Consider the following 21,642-nt stretch of genomic DNA (forward strand, 5'->3'; position numbering starts at 1 on the left):
CATTACTGCTACCCCTTCCTTTGCTCTAACTCTCTCAGATACTCCAGATTTAATCCCATTTATTTCCCCCCACTGAAACTCTCCTACCCCCTTCAGCTTTGTTTCGCTTAGGGCCAGGACATCCAACTTCTTTTCATTCATAACATCAGCAATCATCTGTTTCTTGTCATCCGCACTACATCCACGCACATTTAAGCAACCCAGTTTTATAAAGTTTTTCTTCTTCTCTTTTTTAGTAATTGTATACAGGAGAAGGGGTTACTAGCCCATTGCTCCCGGCATTTTAGTCGCCTCATACGACACGCATGGCTTACGGAGGAAAGATTCTTTTCCACTTCCCCATGGACAATAGAAGAAATAAAAAAAGAACAAGAGCTATTTAGAAAAAGGAGAAAAACCTAGATGTATGTATATATATATATGCATGTGCGTGTCTGTGAAGTGTGACCAAAGTGTAAGTAGGAGTAGCAAGATAATAAGTATAATAATAAAGTATCAGCTCCTTTATAGTACAATAATAAGATATTATCTCCTTTATGGTATAATAATAAGGTATCGAAAGGACCCCAGTGGAAATAAGTCACTTTGTCTACTTTTTTGGGTTATTCCAGGTTCTCTATACATATTCTGCTATGTATGATAATCTATGTAACTATTTGTGAATACCTGAATAAACTTACTTAACATGGAGAAGTCGAGCTCGATACGGCTTATGCTGTCAGTGGCCCTGATAAACCCAACAAAGAAGGGAGACAGAAAGAACCCAACAAAGAAAGAAAGAGAGAGGTCTTTAAGATGAGATATCGTTCGGATTTTTAATCCCGGAAGGTTTTAGTCACCCAGGATAACTCAAGAAAGGTAGTGCGTCATCGAGGGATTGTTTAAAGGTAGTGCGTCATCGAGGGATTGTTTCTCATGCTTCCATTGTGGTCTTTAATCTTGTCCCCCAGGATGCCACCCACACCAGTCAACTAACACCCCGGTACCCATTTTACTGATAGGAAACATAGACAACTGGTGTTAGGAAACACGTCCAATGTTTCTACCCTCACTGGGAATCGAACCTGGACGTCACTGTGTGAAGCAAGAGCTTTAGCCACTATAGCAAGCCCTTTGTTCTGCAGAACATTTTGATAAGCATTAAAATTAACTTATAATTATTATACTATTGCTTGTAGCTCAGTTGATAATGTACAGCCTCTCCTCACTTAATGACAGAATTCTGTTCCTAAGACCTCGTTGGTAAACGAATTTGTCGCTAAACATGAAGCATACGATGATGGTAGCAGGTTTGTGTCAGCCAGCTTTGATATTGACCTTTGCACCATTTATAACATTTTTACTATATTTTTAAATGTTTATACAGTATTGTACTGTATATTGTAATAAACAGAATAGAGGAAATCAGCTCTAATATACATTATTTAGGTGTGCATGCTAGTCAGAGAGCCCATCACAAGTCCGAGTCATAGGTAAACGAGTATGTTGCTAAATGAGAAGAGGCTGTACACTGCTCACACATGAGGGCCCAAGGATTCAGCCTGACATGGATAAAACATTGGACATATTTCCTTACACCTGCTGTCCCTGTTCACTTAGCAGTAAGTTGTTACTTGATTGTTAGTAGACTGTTGTGGGCTGCTTCCTGGGAGAGAAGATTAAAGGACCCCAATGAGAATAAGTTCGATAGTCCTTGAAGACACATGGACTTTATTGGTTTATTCTGAGTAACTAACCATCTGAGTTAAAAATTCAAACAAAGTCTTATCTTAACAATTGTCTAATAGCCTAGTTTTTTTTAATGCTATAGTGCCTCATGGCTCAGTGGCAATGCTCTTGATAACTCACTGACTCTTGTGTGGTTAACCCTGTGGGTTAAAAATCCAAACAAATCTTATCATACTGCAATTTTTAACATTTCATACAATAATATGGTTGATGATTTATGACAATTTGATATTTTATGTTACAATTTGGTACAGTGGTGAATACCGAAGTAAAACACATGTATGGTTATTACTGTACATATGCTGGGTTATTGTGTATAGATGATAGTGAGAACATCATTGTGAATACTAATATGATTTGGATTAAAAGGGTTGCTTTTGATTCACTGGACTTAAACTCTTTCACTGTCTCGTATGTATATTCACATTACAGATGCCGGGGTCTCTTATGTAGTTCTACCTTTTGAGCTCAGCTTCCTTAGAAAGTTGTGAGTGATAAATTTTGGCCTAAACATAAGAAAAATGATTCTGTGCAGCAAGTGTGCACAGTATAAAAAAAAATCTTGCCCCACATCTTACAGGAGTCAAGAAATGCAAGAACTAAAACCCATAAATGAAATTGCAAGAAACCCAAAGTATTTCTTTTCTTATGCCAAATCAAAGTCTAGAGCATCCAGTATTGGGCCCCTACTTAAAAGGGATGGGTCCTACACAGATGACAGCAAGGAAGTGAGTGAGCTACTAAAGTCCCAATATGACTTGGTTTTTAGCGAGCTGCTAACCAGACTTTGAGTCGAAGATCTAAACAAATTTTTATGAGAGAGACAGAATTTGGTAGACACACGCCTATCTGATATTATCCTGATGCCAAATGACTTCGAACAGGCAATAAATGACATGCCCATGCACTCTGCCTCAGGCCCAGACTCGTGAAACTCCCTGTTCATCAAGAACTGCAATAAGCCCCGATCACGTGCTTTTAACATCCTATGGAGAGGGAGCATGGACACTGGGGTCATCCCACAGTTACTAAAAACAACAGACACAGCCCCAATCCACAAAGGGGACAGTAAAGCAATAGCAAAGAACTACAAACCGATAGCACTAACATCCCATATCATAAAAATCTTTGAAAGGTTTCTGAGGAGCAAGATCACTACCCATCTAGATACCCATCAGTTACACAACCCAGGGCAGCATGGGTTTAGAGCAGGTCACTCCTGTCTGTCTCAACTTCTGGATCACTACAGCAGGGTCCTGGATGCACTAGAAGACAAACAGAATGCAGATGCAATATACACAGACTTTGTAAAAGCCTTCAACAAGTGTGACCATGGTGTAATAGCGCACAAAATCTGTGATAAAGGATTAACAGGAAAATTTGGTAGATGGATCTATAATTTCCTGACAAATAGAACACAAAGAGTAGTAGTCAACAGAGTAAAGTCTGAGGCAGCTACAGTGAAAAGCTCTGTTCTGCAAGGCACAGTACTCACTCCCATCTTGTTCCTCATCCTTATATCAAACATAGACAGGGATATAAGCCACAGTGCAATGTCTCCCTTTGCAGATGACACCTGAATCTGCATGACAGTGTCCTCCATTGAAGACACTGCCAGGTTCCAGGCAGACATCAACCAAATCTTTAAATGGGCTGCAGAAAACAATATGAAGTTCAATGATGAGAAATTCCGTGAGGAAATTAAAATTTCATCGGAGTATAAAACAAATTCCAACCACATAATAGAGCAAAAAATTAACGTCAAAGACTTGGGAGTGATCATGTCGAAAGATCTCGCCTTCAAGGACCATAACATTGTATCAATCGCATCTGTTAGAAAAATGACAGGATGGATAATGAGAACCTTCAAAACTAGGGATGCCAAGCCCATGATGACACTCTTCAGGTCGCTTGTTCTATCTAGGCTGGAATATTGCTGCACACTAACAGCACCTTTCAAGGCAGGTGAAATTGCTGACCTAGAAAATGTACAGAGAACCTTCACGGCGAGCATAACGGAGATAAAACACCTCAATTACTGGGAGCGCTTGAAGTTCCTGAACCTGTACTCCCTGGAATGCAGGCAGGAGAGATACATGATTATATACACCTGGAAAATCCTAGAGGGACTAGTACCAAACTTGCACACGAAAATCACTCACAACGTAAGCAAAAGACTCGGCAGACGATGCAACATCCCCCCAATGAAAAGCAGGGGTGTCACTAGCACGTTAAGAGACAATACAATAAGTGTCAGGGGCCTGAGACTGTTCAACTGCCTCCCAGCATACATAAGGGGGCTTACCAATAGACCCCTGGCTGTCTTCAAGCAGGCACTGGACAAGCACCTAAAGTCAGTACCTGACCATCCGGGCTGTGGCTCATACGTTGGATTGCGTGCAGCCAGCAGTAACAGCCTGGTTGATCAGGCTCTGATCCACCAGGAGGCCTGGTCACAGACCTGGCCGCGGGGGCGTTGACCCCCAGAACTCTCTACAGGTAACTCCAGGTAAATTGTGTATTCTACATGTTATAATAGCTTCCACAATGCTGTGATAATATGAAATGTTCTGATTGTATGCTTGGAAGTGACCACAGTGGCTGGCTTGTAAACACTGGCACCCACGGAACAAGTGAGGCGGGCTCAGGCCACACGTGGACGCGTCTCGAACGAATCGCATTGAGCGAGTTTTTTAGCGCTAGCTGAGGCAAAATTTTTGCGTTAAAATGTATTACTAGGCGGATTTAACGTTATGCGATGCGTTCGTTAGGCGAGGGTTCACTGTAATAGCTTTTATGTCCTTTTACTCATGTGCGAGTTAATTGTTCTACCATATTGTATTACTACTACCACTAGTATTGCACCTCACTCTGAGCCTATATATATACCCTCTGTGCCCATGTACTGTTTGTAACGGCTTGACAAAGCTCCTGGAGAGCGAAACGTTGCCACAATAAAATGTCACATTAGTTGCACTTGTGTCCTCTTACTTTACATATTGTCGGTAATTCTACCAACATTATTACAACTGTTTGTGTTGTACAGAGTGTTTATCCTAAACCTTACTGTATAAAATGCAGTACTAACAGCATAAAAAGTAAAGTAAAAAATAAAATACCAAAATTAAACAATAAAATAAAATCATTACAAAAGTGTGATGTTGATATTCAGTAGTGAGGTTCAACTTACATCCATTTTGACTTACGACCGGTTGGTTGGAACTAAGCGTGGTCATAAGTCGGATGGTACCTGTATTAGGATTAGTCTGCCCAAAATGCCCCAGCATGATAGTGGCTTTCTTTGTACTTAATAAATCATGATTGTAATTACACATTGTAACCTTTACAAAGAAATAAAATCTTTATCTTCAGCATCACAGTATCCCTAACCTTCAGCATCATGGTATCCCCAACCTTCAGCTTCACAGTATCCCTAACCCTCAGCATTGCAATATCCCCAACTTTCTGCATCACAGTATTCCCAACCTACAGCATCACAATATCCCCAACCTTCAGCATCACAGTATCCTCAACCTTCAGCATCACAGTATCCCCAACCTTCAGCATCACAGTATCCCCAACATTCAGCACCACAATATCCCCAACATTCAGCTTTGGCCCAGTAGGGCCACAGCCACCCTCTCCACTCACTTCAAGATATTAAATATCCCAAACTCAACTTTAAGGTAAGTAACAAATAATATACTACATTATTAATACATATAAGCATTTTAACCTGTAAACTGTCCAAACATAGATCTACGTTTGCTCGTGTAGCTCTCCAAATGTAGATCTATGTTTTTTTACGTGTTTTCAAATGGGGAAAATCAAGGTTGGAGTGCTATGCGCATAAAGGTAGATCTACGTTTGGACAGTTTAAGGGTTAAGGCTACATGTACTCTTTCTTTTAACCCTTAAACTGTCCAAAAATAGATCTACGTTTTTTCAACATTTGAAAGTATGTAAAAAGACGTAGATCTTCTTTTTTTTCTTTTTTTTTTACATTTGAAAGCATGTAAAAAAAAACTTTGATCTACTTTTTTTTTTTTTTTTATATTTGAAAAATGTATCAAAATGTAAATCTACTTTTGGAGCACTACACATGTGAACGTAGATCTATGTTTGGACAGTTTAAGGGTTAACTGTCTGAACCTCACTAGATTTCAGGTATTTCACAGCATATTCACTGATAAAATTAGGTAGACAAGAGTATTATTTTTCGAAGATTTTTTTTTCAACAAACCGGCTGTATCCCACTGAGGCAGGGCGACCCAAAAATGTAAAAAGAAAAATGAAGGTTTTATTTTTAAATTTGGTAATTTATTCAGCAGCAGGAGTTACCAGCCCCTTTCTTCCAGCATTTTAGTCACTTCTTACAGAGAAAAAATTCTTTTCTGCTTCCCCACTGAGATTTTTGAAGAATTATGACAGGAAAAAAAAATTTGGGGGGCAGGGGTTTCGAAGTCTGAGGAATATAACCCTAGATACCCCCATGTTTTTCAATCCATAAGTCACGGAAATCAGTGGTAGCACAGTTTTAAGAAATGTAACCCATGCAAATTAATGTCCATTGCATTTTCTTTTACTTTGATTTTTGACAAATTTATTATTGAACTTTTATTGTAATCAGGGGATGGGGGATCACTAAACCCATAGGGGTCATACAGTACTTAAAAAATGAGAAGGGATCAGGATTAAACCAAGGAAAGATTAAGTATCATAACTGTATGTATTAAAAATTAATGCTAAACCCCTACAGGTCATACACTGGTGCATATAATCCCAAACTCTTCCAACCTCCACCAAATTTATATACCTGGAGTTTAACTCTCTCCAGGTAAACTCCAGGTATATAAATTTGGTGGAGGTTGGAAGAGTTTGGGATTATATGTGTAAAATAAATATTACACTTGGTGTAAAGGTCAGTTTCCATCAAAAAATCATGTGTTTCTCCTTTAAAGGTAGGACTTTCACAAAAATGGCAGTGTGTGAGGGGCATTTGGCCATTATATATGGGATAGTTTCTCATTTATGACAACATTGGAACAATGTTTTAATGAACAATTATTGTGCTTTAACTTTATCTAGTGCTGTTGTCACTGATTTCAAAGCGGTTGAGAATTTATTTTAAGTCCAAAAGAAGGAACCCTTTGTGGGAGAATGGTAAATTATGAATGGTGGATTGGTGGATGTGGGGAGTTAGATTTCTGAATAGCTAGTAATACACCTTGGGAGTCTGAAACAGTAGTGAAGAAGGGTGGGCATAGTTGCATTGTGTATAATAGCAACTGGTACTGTATATGAAACAATAGCAAAGGAGGGTGAACATAGTTGTAATGTGTTTAATAGCAACAAGTACTGTGTGATGAATGGTTTGAAAAACCGACAAGTTGAAGATTGAGACACTTATGCAGCATATGGGAATCTTTATTCAGGAAACGTTTCGCCACACAGTGGCTTCATCAGTCCAATACAAAGAGGAAGGCGTAAGGAGAGGAGGAGTATGAGGTAATCAGTCCCTCAGCCTGGAGTCGATGTGTTCAGTCCATCAATCAAGTCCATCAGTCCATCCAAGATTGATGGACTGAACACATCGACTCCAGGCTGAGGGACTGATTACCTCATACTCCTCCTCTCCTTACGCCTTCCTCTTTGTATTGGACTGATGAAGCCACTGTGTGGCAAAACGTTTCCTGAATAAAGATTCCCATATGCTGCATAAGTGTCTCAATCTTCAACAAGTACTGTATATGAATAGTGAAGGAGGGTGGGCATAGTTGCAATGTGTATAATAGCAACAAGTACTGTGTATGAAACAATAGTGAAGGAGGGCGGGCATAGTTACAATTTGTATAACAGCAACAAGTACTGTATACAACTCTGTGAAAATGATGGCTAACCCTTGTTAATGCTGCTGGATTACTTTATCTGGAAAAATTATCTCACATCCTACTCCTTTCAGGGATTCGAAGCCATAATTGTACACTGCTACAGCATGTCAGCGTGACTGGAAGTGTTTGAGGAATGAGAGCAGGAGTTCGTAACAGGTATGTAAGCTTTCAGGCATGGAAGGGGACAGGAGCAAACTTTAATCATTGATGTTTTCCAGGGATTAGGGAGAAATATGAGGTGACTATATAGGTAGATGGGATACAAGGAAAATAGAAGCATCAGAGAAGAGAGAGGTGAAGGTTTATAAACTAAAAGAGGAGGCAGTTAGGGTAAGATATAAACAGCTATTGGAGGATAGATGGGCTAATGAGAGCATAGGCAGTGGGGTCGAAGAGGTATGGGGTAGGTTTAAAAATGTAGTGTTAGAGTGTTCAGCAGAAGTTTGTGGTTACAGAAAAGTGGGTGCGGTAGGGAAGAGGAGCGATTGGTGGAATGATTATGTAAAGAGAGTAGTAAGGGAGAAAAAGTTAGCATATGAGAAGTTTTTACAAAGTAGAAGTGATGCAAGGAGGGAAGAGTATATGGAGAAAAAGAGAGAGGTTAAGAGAGTGGTGAAGCAATGTAAAAAGAGAGCAAATGAAAGAGTGGGTGAGATGTTATAAACAAATTTTGTTGAAAATAAGAAAAAGTTTTGGAGTGAGATTAACAAGTTGAGGAAGCCTACAGAACAAATGGATTTATCAGTTAAAAATAGGAGAGGAGAGTTATTAAATGGAGAGTTAGAGGTATTGGGAAGATGGAGGGAATATTTTGAGGAATTGTTAAATGTTGATGAAGTTAGGGAAGCTGTGATTTCGTGTATAGGGCAAGGAGGAATAACATCTTGTAGGAGTGAGGAAGAGCCAGTTGTGAGTGTGGGGGAAGTTCGTGAGGCAGTAGGTAAAATGAAAGGGGGTAAGCAGCCGGGATTCATGGGATAAAGATAGAAATGTTAAAAGCAGGTGGGGATATAGTTTTGGAGTGGTTAGTGCAATTATTTAATAAATGTATGGAAGAGGGTAAGGTACCTAGGGATTGGCAGAGGTTGTTTATTATATTTATAGATGGGGTTGTAAGAGAAGTAAATGCGAGGGTCTTGGCAAGAGGTGTGGAGTTAAAAGATAAAGAATCACACATAAAGTGGGAGTTGTCACAGTTGCTCTTTGCTGATGACACTGTGCTCTTGGGAGATTCTGAAGAGAAGTTGCAGAGATTGGTGGATGAATTTGGTAGGGTATGCAAAAGAAGAAAATTAAAAGTGAATACAGGAAAGAGTAAGGTTATGAGGATAACAAAAACATTAGGTGATGAAAGATTGGATATCAGATTGGAGGGAGAGAGTATGGAGGAAGTGAATGTATTCAGATATTTGGGAGTGGACGTGTCAGCGGATGGGTCTATGAAAGATGAGGTGAATCATAGAATTGATGAGGGGAAAAGGGTGAGTGGTGCACTTAGGAGTCTGTGGAGACAAAGAACTTTGTCCTTGGAGGCAAAGAGGGGAATGTATGAGAGTATAGTTTTACCAATGCTCTTACATGGGTGTGAAGCATGGGTGATGAATGTTGCAGCAAAGAGAAGGCTGGAGGCAGTGGAGATGTCATGTCTGAGGGCAATGTGTGGTGTGAATATAATGCAGAGAATTCGTAGTTTGGAAGTTAGGAGGAGGTGCGGGATTACCAAAACTGTTGTCCAGAGAGCTGAGGAAGGGTTGTTGAGGTGGTTCGGACATGTAGAGAGAATGGAGCGAAACAGAATGACTTCAAGAGTGTATCAGTCTGTAGTGGAAGGAAGGCGGGGTAGGGGTCAGTCTAGGAAAGGTTGGAGGGAGGGGGTAAAGGAGGTTTTGTGTGCGAGGGGCTTGGACTTCCAGCAGGCATGCGTGAGCGTGTTTGATAGGAGTGAATGGAGACAAATGGTTTTTAATACTTGACGTGCTGTTGGAGTGTGAGCAAAGTAACATTTATGAAGGGGTTCAGGGAAACCGGCAGGCCGGACTTGAGCCCTGGAGATGGGAAGTACAGTGCCTGCACTCTGAAGGAGGGGTGTTAATGTTGCAGTTTAAAAACTGTAGTGTAAAGCACCCTTCTGGCAAGACAGTGATGGAGTGAATGATGGTGAAAGTCTTTCGTTTTCGGGCCACCCTGCCTTGATGGGAATCGGCCAGTGTGATAATAATAAAAAAAAAATATATAGGAGTGGGAAAATAAGAGATGTTACCAGAGATCAGATGCAGGGATTAAAGGGTTGTAATAAATGGAATCTGTGATTAAGTAAATTTGCTTTATTATATCTATGATTCTGTGTGTGAATGGATTGTGAAGGATGTAGAAGTGAACAAAATAAGGAAGGCAATGGCCATCACATTATCCTGTAAGGAAGGGATGCTCGTATTTGTTAACAGGCTTTCCATTATGGAGAATTAAAAGGTTCTGAGACATAAGCATAACCCCCGATGATGAATGGTGTCAAGTTTATTAAGAGTGGCAGATGAAGCTATAGAATGTACTTGGTCTCTGTAGTCTAGCTTGGACTAAATCAGGGCTGCCGAAAGGCAAAGAAGAGTTTGTCAGTTCAACATGATAAATGGGCTAAAGTTTTAAGAAGGTTTAGTCCTAGGCAACAGGTAAACATTTGCTGAAATGTGTTCCTGATGGTGTTCTGATTGTGCCCACACACTTCACCCCTACCTCTGGAATAGCCATGAAGCTGAGAACAAAGCATTGTTCTCTTCTAAAATTATTATCCATCACATATACCATCATCTGAGCTTCATTGAACATAGTTTGGAGTTTGCCTCAAAGGTGCATGGCCCCACTTGCGAATGGTGTACAAGTTTTTTTTGCCGTATGTTGCAATGATCAAAAGTTTGTCCCACAGCCAGTGTCATGACTTTCTGCATAGACGGTAGGTAGCAAGAGTATGACCCCTGATACCATAATGTTCTAATTTAAGAAGTGGATGTTGTGGTCTACTAAGGTCTGTGAAGAGGCCCATAGAATATTCACTATTTTCAGAAGATGAATAAATTAAGTCAAGTATTTTGATTATTGGATCATATGTGCTTCTTCCTGGCCTGAAATCAAACTGGCAAAAGTCAAGTACATTGTGGAACTCTAAGAAAGAGTTAACCTCATTTATGAATTAGTTTTTCAAAGATTTTAGATAATGGCAAGTTAGATATTGTCCCGTAGTCATTGACATTGATTGCGTATCCACCATTATGTATTTGGGTAACCCTTGCCATCTTAAGTGCGATTGAAAAAGTTTTAATTTTAAATAATATTTTGAATAGTGTTTCAGTGGTGGGTGATAGCATATGAGCTGCTTTCTTATACATTAATGGAGGCAAATTTGCAAAGTTTCCTGCCTTTTTTTTTTTCATTGAATTTATTATCAACAGAACCTTAGTAGGATTTCTTGGAGGATATAGAGAGCTTGAGGAGTTTCCAGCAAGGTAGTCACCAGCTTGGGCATTGGAATTTGGAATTTTGCTGGCTAGGTTTAAATCATATAGTGAAGAAGAAATTGTCTAGTTTATTGACTGTTTCAACAAGCTAATGTGAGGTTCATTTGGTTAAGTTTGAACAGTTTCTCTGGTTTTGCTTAGTTTTTGAGTGCCCATGATTTGCCAGTGTTCTCCATGTCTTTTTTAAATCTTTTATTTCATCAAACCTGCTTGTATAATACATGTACTTTCTTATTAGTTTGATAAGTATTGTTGTGTAAATTTTAGTTTGCTCTTTAGTTGTTAATCCCAGTCTGTATTGCTTTTCATAGTCATGGATTTTATCCATGGACCTGAGTATGCTATTTGTTAGTCATGTGCTATTTAATCTCTGTTGTGATCTGTTTAATTTTTGTAGGAAAGTGCCTTTTGTAGAGGCTTTGTATTTTTTGCAGAAAAAACACTAACATGTGCATGAGTTTTCTGGCTGTCGGTAAACTCTCTCTCTGCCAGTCAGTGTCACCAACTGCTGTAATGAAGTTATTAACTGATGTCTCGTCATGGAGTTGGAATGAGATCTTACTAGTTTACAATGGTAATTTACATTTGTTTTTTAGGAGGAAGGTGGAGGGTAGTGATCAGTAGTATAGTTTGTGATTATTCCTTCTTTGAAAGGAGCTATTATATTGGTCCAGATGTGGACATTTGAAGATGCAGTGATCTCTGAAATTCTTGTGGGCTTAATTATAGATGGTATTAACAAGCAATTGTACATACTGTTCAGGATTTCATCTGCTTGTGAGTCTTCAAATTGGATGATGAAATTAATGTTGAAGTCTCCAGCAATTATTAGGTGATGTTTATTTAATTTCTTATTTTATTTTTTTTTATTAACACATTGGCCATTTCCCACCAAGGCAGGGTGGCCTGAAAAAGAAAAATTTTCATCATTATTCACCATTGTCTTGCCAGAGGCATGCTTACAATACAAATGCTCAAAAAAATTGAAGATTTATTCTATTTCTCAGATAATAAAATATAACTAGGAATGATTAGTCGTGGTTTACAGCATCCCAATAATTGAAACAGACTTAGTAAAACCCATAAAATAGATTGGGGGTGAGGGGGGGTGTAGGAAAAGCCCTTACCTCTCCTCAGGAAAATAGTCAAAATTTAATATTTCCACTACTTATGGCCCTATTTCAAGCTGCTTCCAGTCACGAACTAAAAATTATCTCTATTTCAGTATTTTGTTTTCCATTCTATCAAATGATGCCAAGAAACAGCCAGTTAACCCTTTGACTGTTTTGGTCGTATACGTCTTACGAGCCACCGTTTTTGACGTATATCTTCTTCTTTCAACGTACCAGCCGTATCCCACTGAGGTGGGGTGGCCCAAAAGAAAAAACTGTAGTTTCTCCTTTTAAATTTAGTAATATATACAGGAGAAGGGGTTACTAGCCCCTTGCTCCCGGCATTTTAGTCACCTCTTACGACACGCATGGCTTACAGAGGAAGAATTCTGTTCCACTTCCCCATGGAGATAAGAGGAAATAAACAAGAACAAGAATTAGAAAGAAAATAGAAGAAAACCCAGAGGGGTGTGTATATACAGTGGACCCCCGGTTAACGATATTTTTTCACTCCAGAAGTATGTTCAGGTGCCAGTACTGACCGAATTTGTTCCCATAAGAAATATTGTGAAGTAGATTAATCCATTTCAGACCCCCAAACATACACGTACAAACGCACTTACATAAATACACTTACATAATTGGTCGCATTCGGAGGTAATCGTTATGCGGGGGTCCACTGTATATGCTTGTACATGTATGTGTAGTGTGACCTAAGTGTAAGTAGAAGTAGCAAGACTTACCTGTAATCTTGCATATTTATGAGACAGACAAAAGACACCAGCAATCCTACCATCATGTAAAACGATTACAGGCTTTCGTTTTACACTCACTTGGCAGGACGGTAGTACCTCCCTGGGCGGTTGCTGTCTACCAACCTACTACCTACTTTTGACGTATATATACTCATAAATTCTAACGGCTTCAAATCAAGCAGGAGAAAGCTGGTAGGCCCACATGTGAGAGAATGGGTCTGTGTGGTAAGTGTACACCATATTAAAAAAAGTCCTCCGACCGTTTTTTTAACCCTTTCAGGGTTTCGGCCATACTAGTACAGCTTACGCCCCAGGGTTTTTGACGTACTAGTATGCCTAAATTCTAGCACCCTCAAATCTAGTGAGAGAAAGCTGGTAGGCCTACATATGAAAGAATAGGTTTATGTGGTCAGTGTGCGCAGCATAAAAATATTCCTGCAGCACACAGTGCGTAATGAGAAAAAAAAACTTTGACCATGTTTTTGGATTAAAACAGCGACTTTGCACTGTATTTTCGTATGGTATTGTTATATTCTAGTTTTCCTGGTCTCATTTTATAGAATGGAAGACATATTACAGAAATTGAGATGATTTTGACTGGTTTTACAATGAAAAGTACTGTGAAATTGAGCTCAAAGTAGCAGAAATGTTCGATTTTTACCAAAGTTCAAAAGTAAGCAAATCATGCCAAGCGTCCAATACACGTCAACTGGTGAGTCTAATATTCTTTCACAAGTGTGCTGATATTATTTATACCATTTCTACACTAATGCAGTAGTCTGCATAACAGTAAATCTTCTATTTTTTGTAAGAATAAAAATTCAAAGTGGAAAGCCAAAGAAATATAAGAGGGGCCTGGGGATGTGACTAGCGAACAGAGAACTTGTTATTTTAGTGCCAGGAATGTCTTTCTTGTTTATTCTGGACCCTATTCAGAAATTGACATCTTTTGAAATTTGTGTGAAATTGGCAAAATTGCTAAATTCTGACCACTTTATTGGATAGTTGAAATCGGTAAATTGGTGGTTTCTTGTACTCATTCGATAGAAAAAATGGAGTTCTATCAATATAGCTATGAGTTTTGTCAATTAGTACACAGGAATTGGCTGAAAATAGGGCTCAAAGTGGGCAAAATCGCTGATGCATAAGTAAGTAAGTAAATTTATTCAGGTATACACAAATACAGTTACATAGAATTATCATACATAGCAGCATATGTGTAGAGAACCTAGGATAACCCAAAAAAGTCAGAGTGACCGCTAACTTCGCGAGAGCATAATTCTGTAAGTTTTCCATCAAATTTCATACTTTTGGTGTCATTATGATCGGGAAAAGATTCTCTATCTTTTCATAAGAAAAAAATTTTTTTTTTGAAATTTGGCGACCCTGAGAACAAGTCTCGGAGAGGGCCTGGGGACCCTGAAAGGGTTAATTAAAATGGTTACTTTGTGGTCTAGTTTCATATAGTATTTATGGTTGTATTCTCGTTTTCATGGTCTCATTTCATAGAATGGAAAACATATTATTGAAAAAGAGATGATTTTGATTGGTTTTACTATGAAAAGAACCTTGAAATGGAGCTCAAAGTAGGGGAAATGTTTGATTTTTGCCAATGTTCAAAAGTAAACAAATGATGTCATTTTCCAATAAATGTCCAGGTAGCCATTCTAATGTGTAGTCATGAATGGGTTGACATTATTTATACAATTATTACAATATTGCAGTAGTCTGCATAACAGTAAATCTTCTATTTTTGTTTGAATAAAAATTCAAGTAGAAAGCAAGAATATTATCAGAGGGTCCTGGAGACGTGACTGATGAACAAAGAAAATGTTATTTTAGAGCCAGGAATGTCTACGTTGTTCATTCTGGACCCTGTTTTGAAATTGTCATATTTTTTTAATTTTTGTGAAATTCGCCAAATTGCCAATTTCTGACCACATTATTGGGTAGTTGAAATCGGTAAATGGGCAGTTTCTTGTACTCAATCGATAGAAAAAATAGAAATAGCCATGAGTTTGGTCGAATGGAACAATGGAATTAGCCGAAAATAGGGCTCAAAGTGGGCGAAATCGCCGATTCGTAAATATCGCTGAGATCGCTAACTTCGCAAGAGCATAATTCCATCAGTTTTCCATCAAATTTCATTCTTTTGGTGTCATTACAATTGGGAAAAGATTCTCTATCATTTCATAAGAAAAATAATTTTTTTTTTTTTTTTTTGAAATTTTACGACACCAGGAGACACCTCAGGATTTGGGGTTGCGACAGTCAAGGGGTTAAACCATAAAAACTTTCATACAAAATACTACAGTAGGGCCCTGCTTTATGGCGTTTCGCCTTATGGCATTCCTCTAATGTGGCGATTTCAAATTATGGCCAAAACTCGCTATATAGCAACCCATCTTTCTTATACGGCACACCCCACCAGGTTTGTTTACGTTCTCTGTGAGCACATCTCTCTATTATATCTGGGAACTTTCCAAAATTTCAAGTGTTTTAAAGTTATTGCATATTTTATATGTACTCTGATAATTATACTTGTGTGTACCTGTACCTAAATATACTTACACACTGTGCTGACATGCATGTACACATCAAAATCACTAAGAGTCTCTCTAGTCTTGATGCCATATTAATAATAATAATGAAGGGTTAGAAGACGTCAGGGGTTGGTTAGGTAGGTTGGTACAGAGGGTGGGAGGGAGTGGATTACAGTGGACCCCCGCATACCGTTGGCCTTACATAACGTTAAATCCGCATACCGCTACATTTTATCGCTAAGATTTTGCCTCGCATACTGCTAAAAAACCCGCTCAATGCTGTTCGTCCGAGACGCGTCTATGTGCGGCCTGAGCCACCCTCACATGTTCCACCGGTGGCATTGTTTACCAGCCAGCCTCCCCGGTAACATCCAAGCATACAATCGGAACATTTCGTATTATTACAGTGTTTTTGGTGATTTTATCTGCAAAATAAGTGACCATGGGCCCCAAGAAAGCTTCTAGTGCCAACCCTACAGCAATAAGGGTGAGAATTACTTTAGAGATGAAGAAAAAGATCATTGATAAGTATGAAAGTGGAGTGCGTGTCTCCGTACAGCTGCTGCTGCTGCTGCACTGTCAGCTGCTGCTGCTGCTGTAGCACCATCAGCTGCTGCTGTACCACCGTCAGCTGCTGCTGCTGCTGCTGCTGCTGCTGTAGCACTGTCAGCTGCTGCTGCTGCTGTAGCACTGTCAGCTGCTGCTGCTGCTGTAGCACTGTCAGCTGCTGCTGCTGCTGCTGCTGTAGCACTGTCAGCTGCTGCTGCTGCTATACCACTGTCAGCTGCTGCTGCTGCTGTAGTACCGTCTGCTGCTGCTGTAGCATCGTCTGCTGCTGCTGTAGCACTGTCAGCTGCTGCTGCTGCTGCTGTACCACCGTCAGCTGCTGCTGTAGTACTGTCTGCTGCTGCTGTAGCATCGTCTGCTGCTGCTGTAGCACTGTCAGCTGCTGCTGCTGCTGCTGCTGTAGCACCGTTGTTGGTGTGGCTTATTGAGAATACCAAGAAACAATTAACCCCAGAGGATTAGCCACCCAGGATAACCCAAAAAAGTCAGTGTCATCAAAGACTGTCTAACTTATTTCCATTGGGGTCCTTAATCTTGTCTCCCAGGATGCAACCCACACCAGTCCACTAACACCCAGGTGAACAGGGAAAAATGCCTGGAACTAGTGCTCATATTGGTGAATTTAAAGCCAGCAAAGGTTGGTTTGAGAGATTTAAGAATCGTAGTGGCATACACAGTGTGATAAGGCCTGTTCTGGAAGAAAATGCCAAACAGGATCTACAGTACTCAGGAGGAAAAGGCACTCCCAGGACACAGTGTCTCATCAGTCATTGCTGCATCTTCAATAAAGGTAAGTGTCATTTATTCTTCATTTAGTAGAGTAGTACATGCACAATATATACTGTGCATGTACTACTCTACTATTGTGCATGTATCCTTCTCTTTGTGTGTAGGAAAATGTATATTTCATGTGGTAAAAATTTTTTTTCATACTTTTGGGTGTCTTGCACGGATTAATTTGATTTCCATTATTTCTTATGGGGAAAATTCATTCGCATACCGATCATTTCGCATAACAATGAGCTCTCATGCACGGATTAATATCGTTATGAGGGGGTCCACTGTATATCTACATATCGTGGGTGATGAGGGGGAAAGGGGTTAGTGAGGTGCGAAGGCGCGTTCTTGCGATAACGTTTTATCGTACGATGTGTCGTAACCGGAAGTTGTACAGGGAGAGTTGGGATCAGGTATTTTCGGAAGGATACAGGAGGCTTACATTAGAAATCCTTGTGAATCTGTAAATGAATATGAATGTACGAAGGGTAAGGTTCTTTTTATTTATGGGATTTAATTTAGTTGAGTGTAAGTCAGTGGGCAATAGCAGGCTCGTCTTCTGGGGGGGGGGGGCATGAGAGTGTGGTGAATGTTGGTATGGATTGTGTTTCCTGGTTGTCATGGATATGTGGTTGTGGAGCTTTGAGAGCTCATTGACACTTATTGTTACTTTTGTGTAATGAATGAAAGTGCAACCCTGAAGGTTTTGTCATGTATTTGGAAGTATTCCTGTCTTGTAATGACCCGATTCTTGAGTCATATGCTTTTAATGGTATATGTACAGTGGACCCTCGACCAACGATGGCATCGTCTAACGTAAATCCGACTAGCGATACATTTTAACGCAAAAATTTTGCCTCGGCTAGCGGCGCTAAAAAACTCGACCAACATGATTCGTTCCATCTGAGACGCGTCCACTTGTGGCCAGTGTTTACAAGCCAGCCAGCCACTGCAGTCCCATCCAAACATACAATCGGAACATTTCATATTATCACAGCGTTTTTAGTGATTGCACCTGCAAAATAAGTCACCATGGGCCCCAAGAAAGCTTCTAGTGCCAACCCTACAGCAAAAAGAGTGAGAATTACTATGGATATGAAGAAAGAGATCATTGCTAAGTATGAAAGTGGAGTGTGTGTCTCCGAGCTGGCCAGGTTGTACACAAAACCCCAATCAACCATCGCTACTATTGTGGCCAAGAAAACGGCAATCAAAGAAGGTGTTCTTGCCAAAGGTGCAACTATGTTTTCGAAACTGAGATCGCAAGTGATAGAAGATGTTGAGAGACTGTTATTGGTGTGGATAAACGAAAAACAGATAGCAGGAGATAGCATCTCTCAAGCGATCATATGTGAAAAGGCTAGGAAGTTGCATGAGGATTTAATTAGAAAAATGCCTGCAACTAGTGGTGATGTGAGTGAATTTAAGGCCAGCAAAGGTAGGTTTGAGAGATTTAGGAATCGTAGTGGCATACATAGTGTGATAAGGCATGGTGAGGCTGCCAGTTTGGACCAAAAAGCAGCTGAAAAATATGTGCAGGAATTCAAGGAGTACATAGACAGTGAAGAACTGAAACCTGAGCAAGTGTTTAATTGTGACAATGACAATGTTGTGAAACACTTTAGGAATGTCATAAAGGAACAGGAGGTACAGGCCTCTATGGACAGATATGTTGTGCGACAGAGGTCCAGTGACTCTCAAGCTGGTCCTAGTGGTATTAAAAGAAGGGAAGTAACCCCAGAAAAGGACTTGACACCTCAAGTCCTAATGGAAGGGGATTCACCTTCTAAACACAAACACCATCCACAGTCTCCCCTCCTCCCATCCCATCAATCATCACCAGATATTCAATAAAGGTAAGTGTCATGTAATTGTACATGTCTTCTTCAGTTTGTGTGTATTAAAATTAATATTTCATGTGGTAAAAATTTTTTTTTCAATACTTTTGGGTGTCTTGCACGGATTAATTTGATTTCCATTATTTCTTAGGGGGAAAATTAACTCGACTAATGATAATTTCGATTAACGATGAGCTCTCAGGAACGGATTATCTTTGGTTGAGGGTCCACTGTAATTGGTTATGTTTATTATTGGTTATGGGGTCATGATATGTGTTAGATTTTTGTAGATTAAAATATTTTTATATACTGTTTTGTTTGTGTACACGTATGCATATGCATGGGTTTTCCTTTTTTTTTTGTGAAATCAGTTTTTTCTTTTGTGTTACCCTTTAAATATCATTTTGAGCCTTTGTTAAATGTTAGGCTCTAGTACATTACTAATATGGGTATGTTAATGTTGTTTTAAAGTTATATACAGTGGACCCCCGCATACCGTCGGCATCACATAACGTTCAATCCGCATACCGCTCGCTTTTATCGCAAAAATTTTGCCTCGCATACCGCTCAAAAACCCGCTCACCGCTCTTCGTCCGAGACGCGTCCAATGTGCGCCCTTAGCCAGCCTCACATGTGCCGCCGGTGGCATTGTTTACCAGCCAGCCTCCGCGGTAACATCCAAGCATACAATCGGAACATTTCGTATTATTACAGTGTTTTTGGTGATTTTATCTGCAAAATAAGTGACCATGGGCCCCAAGAAAGCTTCTAGTGCCAACCCTACAGCAATAAGGGTGAGAATTACTATAGAGATGAAGAAAAAGATCATTGATAAGTATGAAAGTGGAGTGCGTGTCTCCGAGCTGGCCAGGTTGTATAATAAACCCCAATCAACCATCGCTACTGACTTAAGAAATCGTAATGACACGATTGCAAATAAACCATACCCCCGGCCGGGATTGAACCCGCGGTCATAGAGTCTCAAAACTCCAGCCCGTCGCGCTAACCACTAGACCAGCTAGCCACAATAAGATTCATCCAACTAGGTATATTTCTACACCATAGGAAGGTTAGCACAGGTTCAATCCCGGCCGGGGGTATGGTTTATTTGCAATCGTGTCATTACGATTTCTTAAGTCATGTTGACGGCAGTGAAGGGACTTGAGCTAGAGTTCGTCACGGCCACGCTAGCTGGAGATTCGTCTGTAAAAACTTGCATTTGTGGTCACAGAGGTGCCTGTGCTAACCTTCCTATGGTGTAGAAATATACCTAGTTGGATGAATCTTATTGTGGCTAGCTGGTCTAGTGGTTAGCGCGACGGGCTGGAGTTTTGAGACTCTATGACCGCGGGTTCAATCCCGGCCGGGGGTATGGTTTATTTGCAATCGTGTCATTACGATTTCTTAAGTCATGTTGACGGCAGTGAAGGGACTTGAGCTAGAGTTCGTCACGGCCACGCTAGCTGGAGATTCGTCTGTAAAAACTTGCATTTGTGGTCACAGAGGTGCCTGTGCTAACCTTCCTATGGTGTAGAAATATACCTAGTTGGATGAATCTTATTGTGGCTAGCTGGTCTAGTGGTTAGCGCGACGGGCTGGAGTTTTGAGACTCTATGACCACGGGTTCAATCCCGGCCGGGGGTATGGTTTATTTGCAATCGTGTCATTACGATTTCTTAAGTCATGTTGACGGCAGTGAAGGGACTTGAGCTAGAGTTCGTCACGGCCACGCTAGCTGGAGATTCGTCTGTAAAAACTTGCATTTGTGGTCACAGAGGTGCCTGTGCTAACCTTCCTATGGTGTAGAAATATACCTAGTTGGATGAATCTTATTGTGGCTAGCTGGTCTAGTGGTTAGCGCGACGGGCTGGAGTTTTGAGACTCTATGACCGCGGGTTCAATCCCGGCCGGGGGTATGGTTTATTTGCAATCGTGTCATTACGATTTCTTAAGTCATGTTGACGGCAGTGAAGGGACTTGAGCTAGAGTTCGTCACGGCCACGCTAGCTGGAGATTCGTCTGTAAAAACTTGCATTTGTGGTCACAGAGGTGCCTGTGCTAACCTTCCTATGGTGTAGAAATATACCTAGTTGGATGAATCTTATTGTGGCTAGCTGGTCTAGTGGTTAGCGCGACGGGCTGGAGTTTTGAGACTCTATGACCGCGGGTTCAATCCCGGCCGGGGGTATGGTTTATTTGCAATCGTGTCATTACGATTTCTTAAGTCATGTTGACGGCAGTGAAGGGACTTGAGCTAGAGTTCGTCACGGCCACGCTAGCTGGAGATTCGTCTGTAAAAACTTGCATTTGTGGTCACAGAGGTGCCTGTGCTAACCTTCCTATGGTGTAGAAATATACCTAGTTGGATGAATCTTATTGTGGCTAGCTGGTCTAGTGGTTAGCGCGACGGGCTGGAGTTTTGAGACTCTATGACCGCGGGTTCAATCCCGGCCGGGGGTATGGTTTATTTGCAATCGTGTCATTACGATTTCTTAAGTCATGTTGACGGCAGTGAAGGGACTTGAGCTAGAGTTCGTCACGGCCACTGCCAGCTGCTACTGCTGCTGCTGCACTGTCAGCTGCTGCTGCTGCTGTAGCACCGTCAGCTGCTGCTGCTGTTGTACCACCGTCTGCTGCTGCTGCTGTAGTACCGTCTGCTGCTGCTGTAGTACTGTCTGCTGCTGCTGTAGTACTGTCTGCTGCTGCTGTAGCACTGTCAGCTGCTGCTGCTGCTGTACCACCATCAGCTGCTGCTGTATTACCGTCTGCTGCTGCTGTAGCACTGTCAGCTGCTGCTGCTGCTGTACCACTGTCAGCTGCTGTAGTACCGTCTGCTGCTGCTGTAGCATCGTCTGCTGCTGCTGTAGCACTGTCAGCTGCTGCTGCTGCTGTAGCACTGTCAGCTGCTGCTGCTGCTGCTGT

At 40.7% G+C, this 21,642-nt stretch overlaps 1 long non-coding RNA gene across 1 annotated transcript; it reads left to right on the top strand.

Moving 5' to 3' along the window:
- Positions 1-735: 735 nt before the first annotated feature.
- Positions 736-13,353, top strand: LOC138854008 (uncharacterized). The gene is made up of 3 exons (XR_011393184.1): positions 736-887; positions 7,691-7,775; positions 11,563-13,353. It is a non-coding gene; the product is annotated as an uncharacterized lncRNA (long non-coding RNA).
- Positions 13,354-21,642: the final 8,289 nt, after the last annotated feature.

The sequence above is a fragment of the Cherax quadricarinatus genome, chromosome 45 (assembly GCF_038502225.1).
Source record: "Cherax quadricarinatus isolate ZL_2023a chromosome 45, ASM3850222v1, whole genome shotgun sequence".
Lineage (NCBI taxonomy): Eukaryota > Metazoa > Arthropoda > Malacostraca > Decapoda > Parastacidae > Cherax > Cherax quadricarinatus.